We start from the raw sequence: 7,448 nt of genomic DNA on the forward strand, positions 1-7,448 counted from the left end.
ATTCGATGATTCTATGATTGTATGATTCTATGTGTCCCTATGGCGTCCCCATGTGTTCCCTATGGAGTCCCATGTGTCCCTATGGCATCCCCATGTGTCCCTATGGCATCTCATGTGTCCCTATGGAGTCCCATGTGTCCCCTATGGAGTCTCCATGTGTCCCTATGGAGTCCCATGTGTCCCTATGGAGTCCCCATGCGTCCCTATGGCATCCTCATGTGTCCCTATGGAGTCCCCATGTGTCCCTATGGCATCTCATGTGTCCCTATGGAGTCCCATTTGTCCCTATAGAGTCTCCATGTGTCCCTATGGCATCCCCATGTGTCCCTATGGAGTCCCCATGTGTCCCTGTGGTGTCCCCATGTGTCCCTATGGCATCCTCATGTGTCCCTATGGTAGTCCCATGTGTCCCTATGGAGTCTCCATGTGTCCCTATGGCGTCCCATGTGTCCCTATGGCATCCCCATGTGTCCCTATGGCGTCCCCATGTGTCCCTATGGCGTCTCCATGTGTCCCTATGGAGTCCCATGTGTCCCTATGGCATCCTCATGTGTCCCTATGGAGTCCCATTTGTCCCTATAGAGTCCCCATGTGTCCCTATGGCGTCCCCATGTGTCCCTATGGCGTCTCCATGTGTCCCTATGGCGTCCCCATGTGTCCCTATGGAGTCCCCATGTGTCCCTATGGCATCTCATGTGTCCCTATGGAGTCCCATTTGTCCCTATAGAGTCTCCATGTGTCCCTATGGCGTCCCCATGTGTCCCTATGGAGTCCCCATGTGTCCCTGTGGTGTCCCCATGTGTCCCTATGGCATCCTCATGTGTCCCTATGGAGTCCCATGTGTCCCTATGGAGTCTCCATGTGTCCCTATGGCGTCCCATGTGTCCCTATGGCATCCCCATGTGTCCCTATGGCGTCCCCATGTGTCCCTATGGAGTCCCATGTGTCCCTATTTAGTCTCCATGTGTCCCTATGGCGTCTCCATGTGTCCCTATGGAGTCCCATGTGTCCCTATGGAGTCTCCATGTGTCCCTATGGAGTCCCATGTGTCCCTATGGAGTTCCCATATGTCCCTATGGAGTCCCATGTGTCCCTATGGCATCCCCATGTGTCCCTATGGAGTCCCATGTGTCCCTATGGCATCCTCATGTGTCCCTATGGCATCCCATGTGTTCCCTATGGTATCCTCATGTGTCCCTATGGAGTCCCATGTGTCCCTATGGAGTCTCCATGTGTCCCTATGGCGTCCCATGTGTCCCTATGGCGTCCTCATGTGTCCCTACGGAGTCCCATGTGTCCCTATGGAGTCCCATGTGTCCCTATGGCATCCCTATGTGTCCCTCTGGAGTCCCCATGTGTCCCTATGGAGTCCTATGTGTCCCTATGGAGTCCCCATGTGTCCCTATGGCGTCTCCATGTGTCCCTATGGCGTCCCCATGTGTCCCTATGGCGTCCCCATGTGTCCCTATGGCATCCCCATGTGTCCCTATGGAGTCCCCATGTGTCCCTATGGAGTCCCATGTGTCCCTATGGCGTCTCCATGTGTCCCTATGGCATCCTCATGTGTCCCTATGGAGTCCCATATGTCCCTATGGAGTCCCCTGTGTCCCTATGGCATCCTCATGTGTCCCTATGGCATCCTCATGTGTCCCTATGGAGTCCCCATCTGTCCCTATGGAGTCCCATGTGTCCCTATGGCATCCTCACGTGTCCCTATGGCGTCCTCATGTGTCCCCTATGGCGTCCCATGTGTCCCTATGGCGTCCCCATGTGTCCCCTATGGCATCCCCATGTGTCCCTATGGCATCCCCATGTGTCCCTATGGAGTCCCCTGTGTCCCTATGGAGTCCCCATGTGTCCCTATGGAGTCCCATGTGTCCCTATGGCGTCCCATATGTCCCTACGGCATCCCCATGTGTCCCTATGGAGTCCCCATGTGTCCCTATGGAGTCCCATTTGTCCCTATAGAGTCCCCATGTGTCCCTATGGCGTCCCCATGTATCCCTATGGCATCCCAATGTGTCCCTATGGCGTCCCCATGTGTCCCTATGGAGTCCCCATGTGTCCCTATGGTGTCCCATGTGTCCCTATGGCATCCTCATGTGTCCCTATGGAGTCTCCATGTGTCCCTATGGCATCCCCATGTGTCCCTATGGAGTCCCCATGTGTCCCTATGGCGTCCCATGTGTCCCTATAGAGTCCCCATGTGTCCTATGGCATCCCCATGTGTCCCTATGGCGTCCCCATGTGTCCCTATGGAGTCTCAATGTGTCCCTATGGAGTCCCATGTGTCCCTATGGCATCCTCATGTGTCCCTATGGAGTCCCATATGACCCTATGGAGTCCCCTGTGTCCCTATGGCATCCCCATGTGTCCCTATGGCGTCCCCATGTGTCCCTATGGAGTCCCATATGTCCCTATAGAGTCTCCATGTGTCCCTATGGCATCCCCATGTGTCCCTATGGAGTCTCCATGTGTCCCTATGGCATCCCCATGTGTCCCTATGGCATCCCCATGTGTCCCTATGGAGTCCCATGTGTCCCTATGGCATCCCCATGTGTCCCTATGGAGTCCCATGTGTCCCTATGGAGTTCCCATATGTCCCTATGGAGTCCCATGTGTCCCTATGGCGTCCCCATGTGTCCTATGGAGTCCCATGTGTCCTTATGGAGTCCCCATGTGTCCCTGTGGCATCCCCATGTGTCCCTATGGCATCCCCATGTGTCCCTATGGCGTCCCCATGTGTCCCTATGGAGTCCTATGTGTCCCTATGGAGTCCCATGTGTCCCTATGGCGTCCCCATGTGTCTCTATGAGTCCCCATGTGTCCCTATGGCGTCCCCATGTGTCCGTATGGAGTCCCCATGTGTCCCTATGGCATCCCCATGTGTCCCTGTGGCATCCTCATGTGTCCCTATGGAGTCCCATGTGTCCCTATGGAGTCCCCATGTGTCCCTATGGCATCCCCATGTGTCCCTATGGAGTCCCCATGTGTCCCCTATGGAGTCCCATGTGTCCCTATGGAGTCTCCATGTGTCCCTATGGAGTCCCCATGTGTCCCTCTGGAGTCCCCATGTGTCCCTCTGGAGTCGCATGTGTCCCTATGGAGTCCCATGTGTCCCTATGGAGTCCCATGTGTCCCTATGGAGTTCCCATGTGTCCCTATGGAGTCCCATGTGTCCCTATGGAGTCCCATTTGTTCCTATGGCATCCCCATGTGTCCTATGGCATCCCCATGTGTCCCTATGGGCGTCCCCATGTGTCCCTATGGCATCCTCATGTGTCCCTATGGAGTCCCATGTGTCCCTATGGCATCCTCATGTGTCCCCTATGGATTCCCCATGTGTCCCTATGGCATCCTCATGTGTCCCTATGGAGTCCCATGTGTCCCTATGGAGTCTCCATGTGTCCCTATGGCGTCTCCATGTGTCCCTATGGCGTCCCCATGTGTCCCTATGGAGTCCCCATGTGTCCCTATGGAGTCCCATGTGTCCCTATGGCGTCCCCATGTGTCCCTATGGAGTCCCATGTGTCCCTATGGCATCCCCATGTGTCCCTATGGAGTCCCCATGTGTCCCTATGGAGTCCCCATGTGTCCCTATGGCATCCCCATGTGTCCCTATGGAGTCCCCATGTGTCCCTATGGAGTCCCCATGTGTCCCTATGGAGTCTCCATGTGTCCCTATGGAGTCCCCATGTGTCCCTATGGCGTCCCCATGTATCCCTATGGAGTCTCCATGTGTCCCTATGGCGTCCCCATGTGTCCCTAGGGAGTCCCATGTGTCCCTATGGCATCCCCATGTGTCCCTATGGAGTCCCCATGTGTCCCTATGGAGTCCCCATGTGTCCCTATGGCATCCCCATGTGTCCCTATGGAGTCCCCATGTGTCCCCTATGGAGTCCCATGTGTCCCTACGGAGTCCCATGTGTCCCTATGGAGTCCCCATGTGTCCCTATGGCGTCCCATGTGTCCCTATGGAGTCCCATGTGTCCCTATGGAGTCCCCATGTGTCCCTATGGAGTCCCATGTGTCCCTATGGCGTCTCCATGTGTCCCTATGGAGTCCCATGTGTCCCTATGGAGTCCCCATGTGTCCCTATGGAGTCCCATGTGTCCCTATGGCATCCTCATGTGTCCCTATGGAGTCCCATGTGTCCCTATGGAGTCCCATGTGTCCCTATGGCATCCCCATGTGTCCCTATGGAGTCCCCATGTGTCCCCTATGGAGTCCCCATGTGTCCCTATGGTATCTTCATGTGTCCCTATGGAGTCCCATGTGTCCCTATAGAGCCCCCATGTGTCCCTATGGAGTCCATTGTGTCCCTATGGAGTCTCCATGTGTCCCTATGGAGTCCCATGTGTCCCTATGGCATCCTCATGTGTCCCTATGAGTCCAATGTGTCCCTATGGAGTCCCATGTGTCCCTATGGAGTCTCCATGTGTCCCTATGGAGTCCTATGTGTCCCTATGGAGTCCCCATGTGTCCCTATGGCATCCCCATGTGTCCCTATGGCATCCCTATGTGTCCCTATGGCGTCCCCATGTGTCCCTATGGCATCCCTATGTGTCCCTATGGCATCCCTATGTGTCCCTATGGAGTCCCCATGTGTCCCTATGGCGTCCCATGTGTCCCTATGGAGTCCCCATGTGTCCCTATGGAGTCCCATGTGTCCCTATGGAGTCTCCATGTGTCCCTATGGAGTCCCATGTGTCCCTATGGAGTCCCCATGTGTCCCTATGGAGTCCCATGTGTCCCTATGGCATCCTCATGTGTCCCTATGGAGTCCCATGTGTCCCTATGGAGTCCCATGTGTCCCTATGGCATCCCCATGTGTCCCTATGGAGTCCCCATGTGTCCCTATGGTATCTTCATGTGTCCCTATGGAGTCCCATGTGTCCCTATGGAGCCCCCATGTGTCCCTATGGAGTCCATCGTGTCCCTATGGAGTCTCCATGTGTCCCTATGGAGTCCCATGTGTCCCTATGGCATCCTCATGTGTCCCTATGGAGTCCAATGTGTCCCTATGGAGTCCCATGTGTCCCTATGGAGTCTCCATGTGTCCCTATGGAGTCCTATGTGTCCCTATGGAGTCCCCATGTGTCCCTATGGCATCCCCATGTGTCCCTATGGCATCCCTATGTGTCCCTATGGCGTCCCCATGTGTCCCTATGGCATCCCTATGTGTCCCTATGGCATCCCTATGTGTCCCTATGGAGTCCCCATGTGTCCCTATGGCGTCCCATGTGTCCCTATGGAGTCCCCATGTGTCCCTATGGAGTCCCATGTGTCCCTATGGAGTCTCCATGTGTCCCTATGGAGTCCCCATGTGTCCCTATTTAGTCTCCATGTGTCCCTATGGAGTCCCATGCGTCCCTATGGCATCCTCATGTGTCCCTATGGAGTCCACATGTGTCCCTATGGCGTCCCCCATGTGTCCCTATGGAGTCCCATGTGTCCCTATGGCGTCCCATGTGTCCCTATGGAGTCCATGTGTCCCTATGGCGTCCCCATGTGTCCCTGTGGCGTCCCCATGTGTCCCTATGGAGTCCCATGTGTCCCTATGGAGTCCCATGTGTCCCTATGGAGTCCCATGTGTCCCTATGGCAGTCCAATGTTGTTGTGCTGAGGGATGTGGTTTGGTGGGAGCTGTTGGTGATGGGGGAATGGTTGGACTGGAGGAGCTTGGAGGTCTTTTCCAACCTTGGTGATTCGATGATTCTATGATTGTATGATTCTATGTGTCCCTATGGCGTCCCCATGTGTCCCTATGGAGTCCCATGTGTCCCTATGGCATCCCCATGTGTCCCTATGGCATCTCATGTGTCCCTATGGAGTCCCATGTGTCCCTATGGAGTCTCCATGTGTCCCTATGGAGTCCCATGTGTCCCTATGGAGTCCCCATGCGTCCCTATGGCATCCTCATGTGTCCCTATGGAGTCCCCATGTGTCCCTATGGCATCTCATGTGTCCCTATGGAGTCCCATTTGTCCCTATAGAGTCTCCATGTGTCCCTATGGCATCCCCATGTGTCCCTATGGAGTCCCCATGTGTCCCTGTGGTGTCCCCATGTGTCCCTATGGCATCCTCATGTGTCCCTATGGAGTCCCATGTGTCCCTATGGAGTCTCCATGTGTCCCTATGGCGTCCCATGTGTCCCTATGGCATCCCCATGTGTCCCCTATGGCGTCCCCATGTGTCCCTATGGCGTCTCCATGTGTCCCTATGGAGTCCCATGTGTCCCTATGGCATCCTCATGTGTCCCTATGGAGTCCCATTTGTCCCTATAGAGTCCCCATGTGTCCCTATGGCGTCCCCATGTGTCCCTATGGCGTCTCCATGTGTCCCTATGGCGTCCCCATGTGTCCCTATGGAGTCCCCATGTGTCCCTATGGCATCTCATGTGTCCCTATGGAGTCCCATTTGTCCCTATAGAGTCTCCATGTGTCCCTATGGCGTCCCCATGTGTCCCTATGGAGTCCCCATGTGTCCCTGTGGTGTCCCCATGTGTCCCTATGGCATCCTCATGTGTCCCTATGGAGTCCCATGTGTCCCTATGGAGTCTCCATGTGTCCCTATGGCGTCCCATGTGTCCCTATGGCATCCCCATGTGTCCCTATGGCGTCCCCATGTGTCCCTATGGAGTCCCATGTGTCCCTATTTAGTCTCCATGTGTCCCTATGGCGTCTCCATGTGTCCCTATGGAGTCCCATGTGTCCCTATGGAGTCTCCATGTGTCCCTATGGAGTCCCATGTGTCCCTATGGAGTTCCCATATGTCCCTATGGAGTCCCATGTGTCCCTATGGCATCCCCATGTGTCCCTATGGAGTCCCATGTGTCCCTATGGCATCCTCATGTGTCCCTATGGCATCCCATGTGTCCCTATGGTATCCTCATGTGTCCCTATGGAGTCCCATGTGTCCCTATGGAGTCTCCATGTGTCCCTATGGCGTCCCATGTGTCCCTATGGCGTCCTCATGTGTCCCTACGGAGTCCCATGTGTCCCTATGGAGTCCCATGTGTCCCTATGGCATCCCTATGTGTCCCTCTGGAGTCCCCATGTGTCCCTATGGAGTCCTATGTGTCCCTATGGAGTCCCCATGTGTCCCTATGGCGTCTCCATGTGTCCCTATGGCGTCCCATGTGTCCCTATGGCGTCCCCATGTGTCCCTATGGCATCCCCATGTGTCCCTATGGAGTCCCCATGTGTCCCTATGGAGTCCCATGTGTCCCTATGGCGTCTCCATGTGTCCCTATGGCATCCTCATGTGTCCCTATGGAGTCCCATATGTCCCTATGGAGTCCCCTGTGTCCCTATGGCATCCTCATGTGTCCCTATGGCATCCTCATGTGTCCCTATGGAGTCCCATGTGTCCCTATGGAGTCCCCATGTGTCCCTATGGCGTCCCCATGTGTCCCCTATGGAGCCCAAAACTGAACCCAGCTCTGG

The sequence above is a fragment of the Lagopus muta genome, chromosome 29, assembly GCF_023343835.1.
Source record: "Lagopus muta isolate bLagMut1 chromosome 29, bLagMut1 primary, whole genome shotgun sequence".
Classification (NCBI taxonomy): Eukaryota; Metazoa; Chordata; class Aves; order Galliformes; family Phasianidae; genus Lagopus; species Lagopus muta.